This window comes from Bactrocera latifrons, unplaced genomic scaffold, assembly GCF_001853355.1.
Source record: "Bactrocera latifrons isolate USDA-ARS-PBARC rearing strain unplaced genomic scaffold, ASM185335v1 scaffold_132, whole genome shotgun sequence".
Classification (NCBI taxonomy): Eukaryota; Metazoa; Arthropoda; class Insecta; order Diptera; family Tephritidae; genus Bactrocera; species Bactrocera latifrons.
In genome coordinates, this window is record NW_017534764.1 from 687,814 (window position 1) to 708,398 (window position 20,585).

General features: G+C 33.5%; 1 long non-coding RNA gene across 1 annotated transcript in view; it reads right to left on the reverse strand.

Moving 5' to 3' along the window:
- The window catches only part of LOC108965037, a 94,587-nt gene extending 79,915 nt beyond the window's left edge, over nucleotides 1–14,672 (reverse strand). Inside the window, exons 1-2 of the long non-coding RNA XR_001993075.1 lie at nucleotides 14,481–14,672; nucleotides 13,762–13,894 (exon numbers count right to left, since the gene is read on the reverse strand). This is a non-coding gene — a long non-coding RNA (uncharacterized LOC108965037). The remainder of the gene's footprint in view (nucleotides 1–13,761; nucleotides 13,895–14,480) is intronic.
- Nucleotides 14,673–20,585: the final 5,913 nt, after the last annotated feature.

Here is a 20,585-nt window from a genome sequence, read left to right on the forward strand (position 1 = left end):
TAAAAAAAAAAAAAAAATAGGTAAATGATAAAATTATGAGCCAAAGCGATAACCGTGCCCAGAGACAACGCGAAAAAGATGCACGCCGGCTATCCGCCTAGCGCAGCAACGCATACTTTTCAGTCAGGTTTCAAAGYAACAGTGAAAGCGTAAAGATAAACTCATCGTCCACCCTTCAACCCCCTCAAAATTTAAGAGTCCGATCTTATTAAATGTCAGTAATTCCAACGGCAGAGCTCACTGTGGCTGATGTTGTACAAGTTGAGGTCGACGAAAACCCAAACACCTTAAAAAGTGGCTATACAGTCCGGAATGGATCGGTATATTACCATCAACCGTAAGCTTAGTCTCAACAAACGCTAAGAAGAAAAAATAAGCCGAGAAAATGCAATTGAGCCATTAAACACAAATCAATTTGCGCTTTTAAGTGATAATGTTGACGGTGAGAGTGACAAGATTTCTGAAAGTGTTACAAAAGTCACTAACACGAAACCACCGCCAATGTATGCAAGAAAGGAAAACTCTAGCGCTCTCGTTAAAATATTTACTCAGCATATCGACAATATAAAAATTATAATATATTTCCGTTGTCGAAGGGAAACATTCGAGAAACGAAAGTACAAATATACTGCGAACAGAACTTTCGTATATTGTCCAAATACCTAAATCAGAAAAAAATTTAATTCTACTTTTACCTACTTAAAAGAGCAAGAAGCCTGCAAGTTGTTATTAAAGGTATTGAGCCTAGTGTTGAATCCAAGGAAATTCCCCAAGCAGTTAAGGATCACTAAACTAGAGCTGCCAAAATTTCTTACCGAAAAGGAAATTGATATAATGCAGAAACTCAACTAACTAATAAATACATTTTAATGTATCGGGATATACCTTCATTGTACGAATCATCCAGATAGGAAGGCGAATGGTGGTACTGGTATTTTAATCAGGAGTCGCATAAGCACTATTCTTTAATTGGAAATGCTGAGAATTATCTGCAAGGAACATAAATATGCGTGCCGACAAAGCAAGGTGACATTACTGTGTCCCCCGTATGTTGTCAACCACGTTTCACTATAACAGAATAGCTATTTATAAATTTATGCGAAACACTCTCTATGGTGTTCCCGATTATGTRACCCTAAAGGCAAGCAATTATATAACGCCCTTGTATGTAAAAGAAGCAAACTGGATTAGGTGTCTCCTGGAAAGCCTACATATTGGCCGGCAGACCCGAAGAAGCTGCCAGATTTAATTGACTTCGCAATAACTAGGAAAATTCCTCATAGACTTATTAGTGCAAAAACAAGAGCAGACCTCTCACTAGCTGACCAGCAGTCACACTATAAAGAGTTACCCTATATGCTCACGTCAAAAATTTAACTCCTCAAAAAGAAAACAAAAAGCATAGATTAACTTATAGGAAATTGAAATACTCGTATTACAAGAATGAATGAAAGCTCCTGGGCACTACTTAATTACTCCAAAAATGATTAATGAGCTACCAAACTGTGCTATAACCTGCATGCGTATGTTTTTCAGTGCAATACCAAAACAAGCCCACTTTCTTCAACAATGGAAAAAGTCAACTATAGTGATGATATCTACGTCTGGAAAGGACAAAACGCAGCCATCCAGCAAATCAGCTTGCTATCGTGYATATCGAAATAATTTGAAAGACTTCTTATGCTCCGCATTAAGAAACATATTCAAACCCCCAACATAATACTATTCCACCAATTTGGCTTCAGAGGAAAGCATGGAACGATCGAGCAAGTACATAGGATMATTTTTCTGTAAAACTAATTCACTTTGATTAGTGAATTGTATTTTCATTTATTTTAATTGGATTAAAAAGTTATAGCCCGATCACGCCAATTTTCCCACAAGGGATACCTCAGCTCAAACACCGTATTTGTGTAAAGTTTTATTCCGCTATTATCATTGGTTCCTAATGTACAAATTATGCAGAGAAGGCATCAGATGAAATTCAAAATAGCGTTATATTGGAAGAAGGCGTGGTTGTGAACCTATTTCAACCATATTTCGTACATGTCATCAGGGTGCTAAGAAAATATTATATACCGAATTTCATTGAAATCGGTTGTGTAGTTCCTGAGATATGGTTTTTGGTCCATAAGTGAGCGACGCTACGCCCATTTTCAATTTTTCAAAAACGGCTGAGTGCAGCTTCCTTCTGCCATTTCTTCTGTAAAATTTAGTGTTTCTGACGTGTTTTCTTAGTCGGTTATCGCACTATTAGTGAGTTTCAACATAATCTTTGTATGGGAGGTGGGCGTGGTTATTATCCGATTTCTTCCGTTTTTGAACTGTATATGGAAATGCCTGAAGGAAACGACACTATACAGATTGGTTGACATAGCTATAGTAGTTTTCGAGATATGTACAAAAAAGTTAGTAGGGGGCGGGGCCACGCCCACTTTCCCAAAAAAATTACGTCCAAATATGCCCCTTCCTAATGCGATCCTTTGTGCCAAATTTCACTTTAATATCTTTAGTTATGGCTTAGTTATGACACTTTATAGGTTTTCGGTTTTCGCCATTTTGTGGGCGTGGCATTGTGCCGATTTAGCCCACCTTCGAACTTAACCTTCTTATGGAGCCAGGTAATACGTGTACCAAGTTTCACCATGATATCTGAATTTTTACTCCAGTTACAGCTTGCACGGACGGACAGACATCCGGATTTCAACTCTACTCGTCACGCTGAACACTTTGGTATATATATCCTATATATCCTATATAACCCTATATCTGACTCCTTTAGTTTTAAGACTTACAAACAACCGTTATGTGAACAAAACTATAATACTTTCCTTAGCAACTTTGTTGCGAGAGTATAAAAACGCTACTCGTGCGCTAGCGTGTGAATAGAAGCTCAAGATCATTTTTCATTTCTGCTGATTTTCATTTGAAAACTCTATTCAAATACCAATGACGGACAAACAGACATTGGTGCTGAATATTATACTTTCTTTTACCTCTGAATTTAGTGTTGCCGTTATATTTTCGTTGCGTTCAGGGAAAGTAAGTTCCATGATACTCGTATAAGCTCTAAAGTGGTTTTAGTAAATCTTCTGTCTGATATATTTTACGAATTTGGAAAACAACGCCACTTTCARGAGAAACTCATTCGTTGGAAGCAAGAAGAAGACCAACGACAATGTTGCCGGCCTAAAAGAACCAAAATTTCTTGAGAGGAGGATTTTTTTTTTTGCTTTTTTACTTCCTCAAGAAATTTGGACTATACCCCACAGATTATCAATTCACAATACTTAGCTAGTGTTAATATTAGGTACCTATATGAGGACTAACRAAAATAATTCCATTATTATACTCTTGCAATACGTTACAAAGTATAATAGTTTGTATCACCTAAAACTAAGATATAGGGTAATATATATTTTATATATTTATATTTTATATTGGGTAGTCGAAAAAGTCTTTTTGTATTTTGTCAATAGATTTCGTTGCACTTGTATATCTATAGTGTTACCAAACACATTGTGTTATACCAWATATCAACAATAGATGAGATCTTAAGATTCATTTACACAAAAAATATTAAAWGCGGGGAAGTTCAAAAAATGTTACAGCTGTTCAAAAATGAGTGAAATTAATCAAGAAGTGGATTCGTTCTGGAAATTTGCACACTGACCKAATAATGACTGACTAAAAATAATCGACCAAAATGGTACATATTTACGGATATTTATATATTTTTCGACTACCCAATATATATAAATGACCAGGATGACCATGCAAGTTTAAATCCGAATGTCTGTATGTCCGTCCGTCTGTCTGCCTAGTTAAGGAAGAGTTTAAAGATGGGTGTAAACTGAAGAAGTCTTTTACAAAMAAACTGTAAAGATCAGATAATAACTACGCCCACTCCCATATAAAAATGATGTAGAAATTTATCAAAAGTGCGATAAACCACTGAATAAAAGAGCGATTAGTATTAAATTTCACAACCAGGATGGTGGGGAAGGGCTCTTTATGGGAAGTGTTGCAATTTTTCGATGCAATTTTATATCCGAAACTATTTGAGCAATTTATTAATTATATTAATTTGAAAATTCCATTTTGTTCTTTCACTTTAGAGTATAGAAATCAAATATTGAAAAAGTTATTGAAGAAAAACTTTGGGAAAATAGCGCCCTCAAAGTATTTAATTATACACCAAAAATTGTGACGAATTCGGTCTATAACTTGTGCCAAAAAATTTCTCTTCGCCCTCATATATCAAATAAAAATATTTACGAACTTTCGGTATAGTTAGAAATCTTAATAAAATTCAGAGAAATATTTATGTACATTCATGTCAATGCCTTCAAGATACATATCATCGCCCGATTTTGTACACAAACACCTGAAAGTATTAACCAAAGTCGGTTCCTTGCAAGGGTTACACCTAAATTTAGCCCTTCTATACTTGTTTCTCCAATAGCTGTATCTCGCGTGTTACGCTGTAAGATGTTAGGATGGTGACATGTCGAATTAAAAAACTTCATAGACGGTTTTAAGATTGCTTGACACTATATTGTGTAAGCACTCATCAAAAGTGACGTCAGTAAGAAAAAATGCGGCATTTTTCTGCCCCATGTACCGTCTTTACATTTGCAAATTGCGCCTTAATCTCAGCAGAACTGATAAATTTCTAAAGTTACAGGTGATGAATGTGAGCCCCTTACGTTAACGTCAACAAAAAGGGTCGTTGTATATATGTAGTATGTATTTTGGTAAGATTGGAAAAAATCAAATATTAATTTGCATTGTACACATTTGGACCTTTAGACGCGGCGACCTTTGGTTAATAGAAGAGAAATTATGTTCCATCAAGCCAAACTAGTATTTACGCGAGCTTGGTTGGGGTGTTTTTATCATCCACCTTATATTCCGAACCTGGCATCAAGTAGTTTATAGTTTTTTGGTTTAAAATGCGCTTCAAGAGAAGCTTGTGAAAATCGATTGTCCCAGTTTTTTGCCAATATGGATGACAGTTTCTGTGAAAGTAGCATTATAAAACTATCTTCAAAATTACAGAAATTTATAGAGAAAATTGTGCATATTATGTGTATATATGCTAAATTTAACCTTCAATTTAATGCAAAAATAGTGGATTTAGTTTGACGTGACCTTGTATATTAATTACCTCATTTTCTAAAGAAGTTGTGTAATTTAATTTATTTAAAATGTGGTACTCTTGTATTTCCTTATGTCACCTTAATTATAATATCATATAACGAAATTAAAGTATAGGACTCAATAATAACGTTAGAAATTTCCCATAGTTTAATTTCACATAATTAATTTTTCGCTATTCTGTTCAAAAATAATTATTATACACTTGCAATATATTSCTACAGAGTACAATAGTTTTGTTCAACTAACGGCTGTTTATAATATCTAAAACTAATCAAGATGTGGGGATGACGAGACGAGTCGAAATCCTAATGCCTGTTTGTCCGTCGGTGCGTATGTCTTTGTAAGCCGTAATTTAAGTCAAAATTGAGATATCGTAATGAAACATTGGGCGTAATCGGACATTGTCACGCCCACAAAGCACCGCTAAATAAAAACTATAAAGTGTCATAACGAAACACTAAAGTAAGATATAGAACTATAATTTGTGGGCCAAACATAGGAAAACGTGGACGTGACAACACCTTCCATTAGGTGAAAACACATATCTCAGGACTTGCTCGATCAATATCAAATAAATTCTCCTAACTTTCCTTTGTTAGGGAATAATGCTTTGAACGATGAGTACCTTTCTGGTTGTTGAGCTCTGACCGAAAATTGAGAGAATATATTTTGCTAATAAGAGTGTATCTTTGTGCCCAACGTGTACAAAATCGGGCGAAAATTGCCTTAGCTCCCATATAACTTATATTCAGGATTTTTAAACGTCTGATTGAGTTTACTTCATATTTGTAAATGTTTATATATATTTATTTATAAAATTGCTTGGAAATAAGTTACCAAGTATATTTGAGCATAGTCAAAAATTATTCCACTGTCCCAAATGATTTTAGTATAATTTCCGCTGACTGTATGAAAATTATAGTAATAAAATTAAGAGAGTCTATGACCTCCAAAACAAGTTAACATGATACCGATTTCGTCGAACAACAAAGTTGGACCCTTTGACTACTTTTTAATTCTGCCAAAACATGAAAGACCTTTGCAAGTTTCTAGATTATAAAAAGTTCGGTTACATCCGAAYTTAGCCTTTCCTTACTTGCTTCAATTAGGACTATATACAAGTAACCTGCATACGCATAAATATTTTTTGTTTAGTATATATACAATTGATACATGGTAAGACGTCCCTCTTTTATAAATTTTAGAGGATCATATCATTATGGGCATATACAGGTATGTACACATTAACATTCATATTTGTAAGCCAGAAGACTTTCATCCACTTCTTTTACACTCTTTTTGTTTTTTTTTTTTTTTCAATGTTTCTATACACTGACTGATATGCGCATGTGTCGCATTTACGCCTTACCTACTATTAGCATCGTTTATAGTCGTCATGCCACTTCAATGTTTTTGGTGGTAAGTCGGTACGAGCTCGTTTTGTAGCGTAAGCAGCCATTCTAAAAAAGGCGTGGCTTATTCTCATATTTAGGTAGAGGTTAAGCCGATTTCAGCTGTTGTTGATTTATACATAGGATGGGTTAGGCTTCAGAAATGAGTGAGTGGTACACTCCAAAAATACTATTATATGATTTAGTTCAAAAGTTAAGGAAGAAGTAATTCAAACATATAAAAAACAATCCAATTTTGAATTTTGAACTAACAACATTCTATTAGAATTTTTCTTATGTCCTGAAGTTAGCACGGAATAAGTAATAATGCACATGTGGAATTTGTAAAACAAAATTATATTGTATTATACTTTGACATAAATCTGTATTTTGAGATATTTTATTAACTATTACCATAATTTGGCATACCTTAGTTAGATTTTTATATTTGATTATTTTTATGCATATAGAGTATAAGAAGCTTTAAAGATAATGTCATGTGTTCTATATTAAATGTGGTCGATGTCATTGTAGGAAAACGTATGAAATTGCTTTAATTTAAATAAAAAACCTTCTCTATATCARAAATAAGATATGCACGATAGAACTGTGCAATTTCGTTTTGACGTCAAAATTCCCTAAAGAGGTGACGCAATTCTGACTGATGAGTTTGAAATGATCCTTAATTTCAAGAATTTCCGGTCAACTTCATTTTGAGGCAAATTAACAGAAGTGTGTAATTTTCAAAGAAACTAATATGATGAATATAGTGATATTTGTCATTTATATTGATTTTAATATGAAAACTCTATTTAAATACCATTCACAGTGATAGACTAAAAATTCGGGCACCAACGTATAGATTTCATAGGCGAACTTCGAATAGACGCGATAGTGGTAAAGAGCTTTAAATAATTTGGAAAAGTAAGCTTACGCAATATAAGCACTAAATTTGTTTTATTAAATCTTCCATCTGACATTTTGTAAGAATTTTCAAAACACCGGCAGTTTTAAGAGAAGCTCTTGCACTGAAAGGAAGAAGAAGACTAAGAGCCAAGTAAATAATATTCGGAAGCATCGAGGCTTGTCAAATCTGCTAAAAAATTGATTAAATTGTAATTAGAACTTAGTTTGTACGAAGAGGGCTTAGGAATCCTGTATATATAGAACGCCCGCCAAAAAAAGTTGGATTTTAAAACACATCAAGAAAGGGCTAAGACTCACAACTTCTTCTTTACTTAGGCTTCATCGGCAAAAATGTGAATTTACATTTCTATTTATTTTGTTTAGTGATTAAATAAAATATAACAATTTTTTAATATTTGAATAAAGAAAGAATAATTCAATAGAAGTGGCAATACCTCTGATCTGAACATAATCGAGAACCGCTAGCTTACTTTTGAACTTAAATCTTTAAGGCTTTTAAATTTAGAAAAGCTTGACTTTATTTAGGAAAATGTGCGATTTATTGGCATAACCCTTGAAACAAGACGCAAAACGCATTAGAGAGTTCATAAAATAGGAAGAAGGTCCAACACAAAAAGCAAATTAAATTTTCATTAATTTCWTTATTAGCCGAATAAACTTGTATTGTGTTTTTAATTACAACTTCAAATTTAAAAAAGAAAAATGTTATTTCGTTTTTTAGAGTATAGCAATCAGTTTATTTTTAGGTTAAATTATTAGCAATAAACAATTTCCRAGAACATAAGTAAACCGTATATTTTTCTGACTAAGCGGATTGTTCTCTACTATAAACATATTATTTCGTTTAGCTGCATATTCTCTTAGGTGAATTTTCCTTTCAAGATAGTGAAGGACCTCTCCGAAATGTTCGATGCCAAACGAGGTTTCAGACAAGGGGACTCCCTATCGTGTGACTTCTCAATCTGCTGCCGCAGAAAATAATTTGAGCACGTACAATCTTCTATAAGAGTATATCCGTACACCGGATACTGTCGTATGATGATGATATTGATATCACTGGCTTTAAAACCCGCGCCGTTAGTTCTGGTTTCTCCAGACTAGATAAGGAAGCAAAGCAAATGGGTMTGGGAGTGAACGAAATATATTCTGTCATCTAACAAACAGTAGTCGCACTCGCGACTAGGCTTCCACGTTACTGTTGACAGTAATAACTTGTGGATAACTTCGACTATCTTGGAACCAGCATTAACAGCAACAACAATCTCAGCCTCGAAATCCAATACAGAGTAACTTTTGCCCAACAGGTTCTACTTTGGACTGAGTAGAAGGACCTGCCTTCACTTGGAATTTCCATTTGGCGGCACGTTGCAAAAGAAGAAATGACTCGCGCTGTTGTTAAGCCGGCTATAAGCGGTGTGTTCGCTAGTAAGGAAGAAGAACTTTCCTCACGTGCACAATTTCGCAAAATACTGTTTACAAAAGGAGTTTTCAACGTTTAGTCGCAATGCCGCATAACAACTCATCCATTTAACAGATCTGAGATTTTGAACAAGTTTAGTTTGTTTTGAAGGTAACATACATACTTTAGTTGGCAGCACAAAAAGTTGTTTGTATGTATCATATGTAGATAATTTTTATATATGGTCGCAACTGCAACTGCTTTGTATAAAACATTTTAAAAGTAAACATTTTTTATGGGCGATCGTGATCGAAAAGTCTTTACTTGTATAATGGCCTACAAAAGATTAAATACTCACAAGTATCTAAACATTGCAGATCAACGCAATATTTTTATTTTTTAAAGATGCAGAAAAAATGTTTTTCATGTGCAAAATATACATTGATTGAATCAACAGCGAATAAGAAATGCTCCATTATCGTCAAAAGTTTTAAAGGTGATTTGGATCCTGTACAAAGCTGGTTATGGAGGTGGCGCCAACGCTAAGGTATTAAATTTAAAAAATTCATGGCGAAGTAAAGGAATTTACGAATTAGGTTGGTGGAAAATACAAACATATCAATTTATTCTCCCATTTTTGTGTAATGCTACAGACACGTTTAAAAAGTGTACATAATAATTTTGCTATTGTAAAAGCCTGGTTGACGTCAACGTTGTGAAGTGATATTATTTAGGAATTTTTGGCATTGGCCGAAGCCAAATAAACTCTTCAACCGCGAAACATGCAAATATAATTACTGAAAAAAGTCGTCATATGAGTGTAACAGTAAATATAATTCTTTTTAGGATAAGGCAAGACTTTGTATTTCAAACTCTTATGGAATAAGCTGTGAAGTTAAAGTAGGTCTTTTGAAGGAAAAGAATATATTCACTGTAATTTTTACAGATGATGGTATCACAATGTATATACATACATGTGTATATAAAYAACTACATATACATAAATAAATGATCGGGATGAACTTTAGCGCCATATAAAAATTGGTATCGAAGATAGGCGAAATCAGATTACTTCTATTCTCAAAAGTTGCTGTGTTGGTGATCTGCAATCTCTTCTGACGGTGTAAAAACGCTTGAAATATTCACTCTCATATAAAAATTATGTGGAGAACTACCAAAAGTCGGTTAACTCACTAAATATTGCTATTAGCAATAAATTTCATATCTAAACTCAGAGGTCATCCTTTCCGGGTAACAGTATATCGTGATACCATAAATAGATAACATCTGGCTAGTAATATTAGCCGCCTTGCACCTAATATAAGAAATTCAAACTTTTTGTTGGTTTTATATTCTATGTATTGGTCAATATGTCAGATATCTTACATTAATTAAGCCATCTTATAATGTGTGAAAACTATCAGGAAATTATCGCAGCTAAAATACCCAACATAAAGTAGCTTTCAATACTCCAACACATTTGCGAGGAARCATGTTCGGTCAGCTCATTTTAAAYGGGTCCTGTTGACCAATACCTGTAATTCTATAATAAATTAATTGCCTAAATTTCCCTAAAGACAATTTTGTTTCATTAATAATATGCGAAATTTGATTGCAATCTWTTCACGAAGTTTGCCTTTCCTTACTATTATGATTGAAAGTCGTGTCTTTCGCGTCTTTAACCCTTGAAATTTCGAATGTAAAACAATGATTTGTTGCACTGGATATCATTTCTACACTTTTTTTTCTCTAAAATATGTTTCAAACCTATCTCTAAGGGTTTAACCGTAAAAAATCAGGCATACCCCTTTTGGCTAATTCTAATTGGAGCGTAACTAAGTACCAAGAATTCTTAATTTTTTTCACAGTATGTTGGTGCCACAACATTTAAAATAGTAGGGGCTCTATTTGCTTGTTGTGGCCGCATGCTGTGTGTATGATGCAACGCACAATTCTTACCCTTTCGCACATTCGATTTTCCACAAAAGCAACAAAAATTCAAAGGTTTTCAAAAAGATATACAGAGGGTCTTCCAAAGAAAACTTACCAAAAATATGTGACGCTTATATGTAAATTTTTGATGTTTTGTTATCGGTTAAGAAATTTTTAGTATGGATTCGGAGAAGATCCCGGCGTACTTCTCTACCTCTCTGCTGCACGTTTCTTACTTGGTATTTTCTTTGTATACTAGTTGTTAGAGTTTGACCGTCAATGTTCTGGATAAAAGATATTGTATGAGTTTTAGGATAAATAATTTTTTGCCACAGGAAGTCTACGTTATAAATGCTAATTGAATGTGCCTTTGTTTTGCGTCATTCTGATCTTCTACTTATTTTTCTACAAAATATTTATACAGTGTTTATTTAGAATGCGTAAGCAAATCTAAAATGGCATTCTCATAATTGTCTCAAACAGCGCACATATCCTCTCTTTCTAAAATTTTCAAACATATTGTAGTACGTATTACGTTCCGACCTGCTTACGTTTATTCTAAACTTATGCAATCTAAAATAAGTAATGACGGGCTGAGTTCGAGTGCATACGAGTATTTTGTACTCACGCAAGTATGAAAACCGAGGAAATACTTACTATATATCTTGGCAGTACTTTATATGAAAATATGTTGCTAAAGAATTCAACATTATTTATTCGACGAAAGGGTGAATGGATAACAGTAAAACTACAATATATGTCACAGACATTACTATATTTTGCTTCATATCTGAGATATTGGTATTAAAATTAAGCTGGTTAGCTCTAACTTATCATACACATATGTAATAAAGAAAAATATACATTCTCTAAGCAACTAGAAATTCGAAAATCATTCTATTGGATATATTTGGGTATGGGGAAGTATTTATCCGATTTTATCCATTTTGACATTATGATATACTAGTGCCATTGCTATTAAAATATAATGTCTTAGTTTTATTAAGTTCACATATAAGRTAGAACATCAAGAGGCCGTGTTTTAAACTTTTGGACATCTCACATTATTTAAAAAAAGTTACAAACAAGGTACTTCATTGATTGACCGATATTTTATGCAAAAGTCTGCCTTAGCCTCTGAATATATTGGTATTTTAGAACTTGAAGTGTTATGGTCCGATTTCGTCTTTTTTTTTTTGACGTGAGGATGGTTTTATCCATTTTTCAATTCTTACAACTAAACTAATAGCGGGATTCTGTATTTGAGACATTTTGAGGAAAAATCTCAATTTGTGACTAGTTACTAAAGAGTCTCTAGCTTTAGTCTCAAAATATTGCCTCAAATTTGAGACCTGGTAGTTAGCAGGTCACAAAACCCAAAAGAACTCTTGTTTGTCATTTTGAATATATATTGATAATTATGTTTTTTGACTATGTTATAGAAAATTTAATATTTGTTATCGACAATTTTATTTTCATTCAAGTATAAAAACATCTGTGAATAATGAAATGTAATAGATTTTGTGACTGTCACTTACAGAATAGCAAAGTCGTTTCAAGTCTCAAAAATTGTCTCTAACTTAAAATCTCAAATTTGGAGACTTGATACTCAGATCTCAGTACAGAATCGCATGGTAAGGCAGTTCACCAAAGTTTTCGTTAAAAGTCACTATATAATAAAATTTTCCATTTAGTAAAAATATTATAATTGTTATATCTGTTTGCACGATGTTTTATTTTATTTAAGGGGTCAGTAGGGTAATCTGGCCTGTTTTTTAACATTTTGTTTTTCAAAGAAATTTTTATTCTACAATAGTACTTTTTTCACATATCATGAGGTATATCGTGGAGTATATAAAAATGTTTTTTCTGAATTTTTTTGATGTCATATATTATTATTTTTGGGCCTTTTTGAAACCTGAAACCTTCCAGTGATAATAAGGAAAATGCAAAAAAAAAAAATTAAAAAAGATTACCCTACTGACCCTTAATTAAATTGCATATTGTTGTCTGCCGGGTATATTAATAATAACTAAATGCTCGTTACTATCAGATCATAAATGGCAGTACTTGCTTACTGTGAAAGCTGAGTTATAATTAGTATGCATTGTGAGCAACAATATTGTATACATTCCTTATGGGCATCCGAAACACCTGAAACACATTGAATTGGAGCGATAGAAATCAAAATATATAAATTATATAAAAAATTTGATTGCAGAGTTGTGGGTTCCAGTCAGTTGTGAAATAATAAGCCAACATAATGTTGTATTTAAATATTTGAAAAACGTTGTATTACCTGATGGATTTAAAATAAAACTTTTTAATTGACTATTAACGACAGTGAGTCGATACGTTATTTTTATCTTACTATCGAGCTGACGATTTGGGAGTTACTGATGAACTACATAAATGGTAAGCGCAAACACCATAAGACCACTGAGGAGCCCTGATAATTTCATGATTTCCWCATATTTGTCTGCTTTTTAGATTACCAAATATGTAGATATAGAGAATGCCGAAACCCTAAAAGCGCTTGCTTGAATTTTTTAAAATTTGTAGAACAATCACCTAAAGGATTCTTTGTCCTATATCGTTGGAAGGTTAAAATTATATAGGAATTTTTAAAGCTTAAACGTATATAAGAATTATGTAAAATTGAATTTTGCTCAGATAGCATTTAACAGAAGATCCGCGTTCGTTTTTATTTAAAAAAAAAAAAAAAGCCCTATGATATTTCATTGACATATTTTTATGTCTTCAGTGGTATTTTTTAATATTGTTCACGATATGTTAATTTTAAATCACTTCAAAATAATATTTAAAAAAAAATATTATACAGTATCAAATATGCACGTTTTTAAATTTTCGAACAAAAGAAATGTAGCCAATGATATTCTCTGGATAGACTAGAATAATCAAAAATTTAACAGTTCGCGCAGTACTCACCTTAAACAAAGCTTTGGATTATGTAGATTTTTCGTATTTAATTGCAAACATTTATACATGGTATTTTCATTACTGTATTTATTTTTTTTATAACTCTTTCAGTATATTTGCCAGAAAATTTACTTATTTTGTACTATATTATAAACAAAGATCAAAATTTAAATTACAAGCGTACATTTTTAATCGGTAAAGAATAAAAATGTTCCGCTTCAAACTTCCGCCGCAAAACGTAAAGTTTAACTTTTACAGTTATGTTATTTTATTATTTTATTTTTTTTTTTTTTTGTTTTATCTGCAATTTTAAAAACTTTGAACAGTAAAATCTAAAATTGAATTTCTTTGATGTTCAAAATATGTTTTTGTTTCACGATATTTAAATGGTAATCGGCATTGCCCCACGACACCAGACAATCATTAATCAAAAGAAAGCATGAGCACATTGCAATTGTGAATAAATAAGTTTAGTTCATTGGAAATTAGCCACATATTAATTAAAATATTATCAAAATAATAACCAAATATTGGTAGCACTTAAGAATTTTCTTTAAATATGATGCTTTTGAAATTTCACAAACATTTTCTTTTAACTATTTCAATATTTCTTCAACGAAAATTCAGCGCGACCGCTTAGATTGGCTAAGTTCACTAGAGTTCATGCTATATTTGCGGCTGGCTGGAAAGCTTTGACTTTCTCGAAGCGCAGATATTATCAAACAAACCGAGTTCGGCAGCCGAGGACACAATAGAAAAGCAGCAACAGCGACAGGACTCATTCGCCTCAACCTATCGGCGAAAAATGTCCAGAAAACGAATATCTTTACTGCTCTTTTGTTCAGTTCATCTTCGATGAAAAACACTCATATGCTTGGATGTGTATTGCAGCGAACGCTCACCGACAGCGGTGAAGGGTCGCGCACCAGTAATACTACTACGAAGAGTATGGCGGCGGTGGTAACCAGCAGAAGCAACAAAAGTTGCCGAAACAAGATACAAAACATTAATGTTCACGAAAACGAGCGAATGAGAATCGACAAACGCGAATAAAAAGGGAAACGAAAGCATCAAAGACATTACAATAAAAACTATTCGTAYGATTATTCAACATACACCATAGTTGTTTGATATTTAACCAATAGCTCGTTTCTCTCACTTGCATAGCCGTCGTTATTGTTATAGTAAGAGACATCGTTATCAAATATGAGGACAATATTTTTGAGAAGATTTAAAGATGAGACTTCGCACGTATGGGTGCAACGTTTACACCTTGTTCAAAAATGTTGGACACATTGGCTCTTTCAGAGTTGTATTGTGCTGGTGGTGTTTCTTATTATTAATTTTATTTTTTTACTCTCACAATTTGATGAATGTAAGGGTGTGTACATACATCTACTGAAAGTTGTATATATGTAGCTGAATACAAAAAGCTTCTAGGTATATCAGAAATTGATAAAAAAAATACATTTGGGGTGAACTGGCCCGGTCGTATAAGAACGCTGTCGTTCATTTCATTGAACTTGGTTCACATGAAACACCCGCATTAAACAACAAATGCACAAGTAAAGAAGGGAAAAAGCGAAACCGAATGAAACAACAACAGCTAATCTTTAAAGAACGAATAGTAACATTAAAGCGAAATATGTTGGCGAAACAAAAAAAATCAGGGTAATAAAAGATATATGAGTTTTCCATGCTTGATATGACGGTATGGGAGATATATCGTTACGATTAAAACATTTGTGTAAAGATGCATATAATATACATATATATATATATACGAATATATGTATAGTATATTTGTAAATATGTATTCCCCTATTCATATGTAATTGCTCGTTCATGTTCATAGTAAATTCTTAACGGGTGCCACAATATATGTACATATGTATAGATTCAGAAATATGTTCGGAATATAAAAATGTCTATAGACAATGATATATGTAAGAAACGAAAGTTTTATTCTAATCGAGAGTGAATACAAAACGTATAACTTTTCTTCCATTAAGGTCTTCCCTACAAACTAAGCACGAGGAAGACAGTCTCTTATAATAATGAAACAGTTCTGTACCCGTATATTCCTTGAAAATATTTTTAAGGCGAAGCTCCTTCTTTGTTCTTTCAATTTTTTCGCCTATTTGTCGCATATCATGAACCCCATTATAAATCTCTACGGTATATGTATGGTATATTTGTATGAAAGACACATACATAAGACATATGACACATATTCGAATGCGCGGGTTCGAACATTGATAAAAGGTTTGTTTTTTCTMGCATTCGAATAGCTTATTATTATATATAGGTATATATAAATAGGTATAGATGATCAAGATGATCAGGCGAGTTTAAATCTGGGGACTTTCTGTCCGTCCGTCCAACAGTGCAAGATGTAACTTTTAAAAACTGTTTAAACTTGGTACAGAATGATGCCACGGTATTGAAAATGAACCGAATGGGCTCATTACCACACTCAGAAGACGAATGGAATAGAGAACATATAAGTTTCTATAACTAAGTTCCACGTTACATTCTACTGACAAGAATGGCATTCTACTGATAACACAGTCGGGTCACGACCATGCCTACTTTCTATTTTTCCATAATTTTAAAATCCATCTGATCGTTTCAGTTTCCATTATACTTTACAAAGGAAGTACCAAAGAAAATATAGGGATTAAAATTTTTACTATCTTTAAAGTGTGAGAACTTATGATCAATTGTCAAAATCGAACTACAGCTTTTAAAGCTGTGGACTCCAGTAATAATTGTTAACTTTTTATGGAGAATATCGATTATTACCAGGTTGTTCAATAAGTTTTGTCGTTCGATAAGAGATGGCTTTGCTACTAGCCCAAACTTTTGTTGTTTTTTGGTACACTCTTCATATGAACATATGTGAAGTTTTATTTTAATCTGTTAATTCATTCTTTGTTTACAAGCCATTTAGTGTCCCCGTGTCACAGTATTTTTTACAATGGAAAAAATTTAATATCGTGCAGTGATAAAATTCTTAGTTTTGAAAGGTGTAGCACCAAAAGAAATTCACGATCGAATATTTAAAGCATATAATGATTATTCATTTACAATTTGAACAGTTGTTGTTGGGTTGTTGAATTTAAACGTGGGCGTACCAGCATTGAAGACCATTCCCGTGAAGGACGTCCAATAGTATGATTGCAGGGTGTTTTAGCTTGCAACATGTTGTCATAACTTGAGTAAAAATTTATATATTGTATTGAATCTTGGCACATGTGTTTCTTGGCTAAAGAGTAAGGACGAGTCGTAGATAGGCATAACCTGCCAACTGCCATAACTAAGCCGAAAATTATGGTGCAAAACTTGACAACGAATTACATTAATGAGAAGCATCTGTGGTTTAAAATTTTTAGTAAGTTGGCGCCCTAATAGGTTTTATGTGTGGTATATATCTCCCAAACCATTCAAGCTATACCACACAAATTTTCACAAACGATTTCAAAAGCTCTTGCTACAGCGTGAAAATAGGTGAAATCGGATGAAAACCAACATCACTTCCCCATACTACCTATTAAAATGCGATAAATCAATAAATGCCAGATACATGATTTTTCACAACCAGTATGATACCAGAGGGTTTTATAAGAGCGGTAACAAAAATGGGCAGAGGGTGTGTCAAATAACATACATATCTCCGTACATACCTTAACAATTTCAATAAATTAGTAAAGAGAATAGTTTCATATTCCCACGTTACAACGAATTGGATAAGAACCAGAGCTTCTTCCCACAACTTTAAATTTCATCTGTCTTATTCTCTTTCTTTTATACATATCAAGAACTAATCAATATAGCCTGACAACTCTTTGTACGAATATTGCCTTTGYGTTATGACACTTTATAACTAAAAATTGTCCAAATCGAACTATAACTATTTAAGTTCCCAACTGGAACTGGAAATATGGATCTCACCAAAAATATCGGGTAATGTGTGCGATATCTAATAGAAATTAGGGGAGATTTCTTTCCTGAGAACAGTATGACCAATATGTAAATTATCTAATTAAATTTAATTTATTTATTTTTCTCACAACGAAATTTATATGTTAATAAATTGGATTAATTCGGATAAAACACTCACTAAATCCCATAAAATATCTATATTTTCAAACATCATATATTGTTGATGAATGGAACTCAGAGATTTTATTGGAATAATAAAAGCAGATAAAATTGAAACAATACTACACCTATCTCCCATATACATATTAAACGATTTTTAAACTTCCGGTTGACCTTATACCGCATACAATATATACGTACATGGCCAATATCATCAATTGAGATCTTCTGGTTGATGTTTTTCATATCAAAACAATACATTAACTTTATACTTTTCGTTTAGGGTTATGTTAGATATATATCATTTGAGGATGATTTTCGCTTAGGAGAAGTAAAATATATTTATTAAACTAAATGACCTATAATATAACTAAATAATAAACCAAATTTTGATTATAATATATACACGAATTATGAATGTCGTATTTTTTCGCAACATTTTTATACTCTTGCAACCTGTTGCTACAGAAGATAATAGTTTTGTACATCCAAAACTAAGAGAGATAGATATACGCTTATATATGCATATAAACGATCACGATGACGGGAAAAGTTGAAATCTAGGTGACTGAGTGTCGTCCGTCCGTGCAACTGGAGTAAAAAATTAGATATCCTGATGGAACTTGGAATACTGTACGAGCTGTACGCGGCATTATTTTCACATTCCTATATCTTCTTCTTCTTCTCCTTCTCTTTTTTACCTGTGTAGAAACCGCTTACATGGTTGTAGTTGAATTAACAACAGCGCGCCAGTAGTTTTTTCTTTTTGCAACGTGGCGTCTCATACAGCTCATTGTTCCATCTAATACGATATTCGCCGTGGGCAATGCGCAAAAGATCATACATCTTTCGCAGAACCTTTCTCTCGAAAACTCGTAACGTCAACTAATCAGATGTTGTCATCGTCCATGAATCTGCACCATATAGGAGAAGAACTTTACTTCTCAATTGCCTAAGTACTTAGTCCGAAGTAGCACCTGCTGGCAAAAGATATTCTGCGTTGGATTTCGAGGCTGACGTGGTTGTTGRTGTTAATGCTGGTTTCAAGATTTCACCTGTCAACAGTGACACAGTGGATGAATAGCTCGGTTTAATTACTTTTCGGACCTTTGCTTTCGATTTGGGAAATGGATTCGCCAACTCCTGATGTTATGCTTTCACTGCCATTCAGCAGACTGAAGAAGTGTTCCCTCCATAATTTTACTATGTTCTGGGCATCGGTTACTAGATCACTTCTGGAGATTTTACAAAACTACGCTTCGGTCTTGAAATCTTCTGTTAATCGCCACATCTTTTCGTTGTATTCTGGAGCAAAAAACCCCTGCGGGCAAGATTTGCAAGCCCTTCATTTCACACTTAGATATTGCAAATCTTTATACGGCCATTGTAGTGAATGCCACAAGGACCTACTCGTCTCAGTCCTTGCCCCGTCCCTCTTACTTCTTAGACGGCGAGATGTCAGCCTTATGTCACGAGGAAATCAACCAGCTGGGCAGCGGCACCTYTCCAAATAACGAACCGGACATTCCAGATGCATGCCCTTAAAGCGTAATACCTAATGCGTTTGCAATGGTCATCATCAAAAGAGGGTCTCTCATTTGAGACTGTCGATTAGTTTTCATTGGAGGTGTTGTTTATGTGGCGGATTCGCCTTCTCAGTTTAGTTCGCCTTCAAACGAATGTTCTTTGGCTACCCAGAGGATACTGGCTTAAGACCGGAAGTCATGAGCTGCTTGAGCCATATACTATATAAAGCCATCTTTTCTGGACACTCCCAAGTAAATGGCGATCAGAGAAATTTCCTCACTTGCGTGAACTTCTACATATGACTCCGTTATGCATTCCCTATGTCATAGTGTGAAAATGGGTGAAATCAGACTACATGCACCCCTACTTCCCATATAGCACAATCTTAAATTCCACTTGATTCTTTCACTTTCCAACACACAAATCAAAAAGCAATCAATAAGTATGGGCTAAGTCAAGTTTTCCCTCAAATTTATCTATTTCGGGCACAAAGATACAGCGTTATGAGAAAAATATGCACTCTCAATTTTATTGAGATAACTCACGTATTAGCCGTTATATGCGGTACAAAGTCACCGGGAAGTTCGAAAATCATTATATTAGATATATGAAAGCTAAGGGAGGTATTGGACGATTCCAATTTCAATTGCTTCTCGATTTATGTACTAGAAAGGGTAAGTCCATCATCTAATTTTCACACCGGCTTCTCATACCATCTCAGTGGTAAAATTTAATGTCTCGCGTATGGTTACTTATTGATTTATTGCGCTTTTAGTAGTTTTTAACTCTTCCGTTATATGAGAATTGAACGGGGTTATCTTCCGATTTCGCCCGCTTTCACACTTCCGTTAAAATTTCGTAAAATATATGTGCTGGGCTAATTTCCWTGTTATAGCTTTATTAGTTTAGGAGATATGTACATTAAACGTATTATGTATATAACATTTTCTACCCCCAGATGCCCCTAACTTCTATGATCTCCTGTACTAAATTAAAGTTTTTTATGTTAATATAGTCCTTAGTTATGGCACTTTCAAAACAAATTTTCCAGATAATGGCAGTTTTTGGGCGTGGAAGTGGCCTAATTATGCCCATCTACGAACTAAGAAACCCACATAACAAAATTCCTCAAGATATATCAATTTTTATTAAAGTTACAGCTTGCATGGGCAGACAGAGAGTTACTCGGGTTTCAGCTTTTC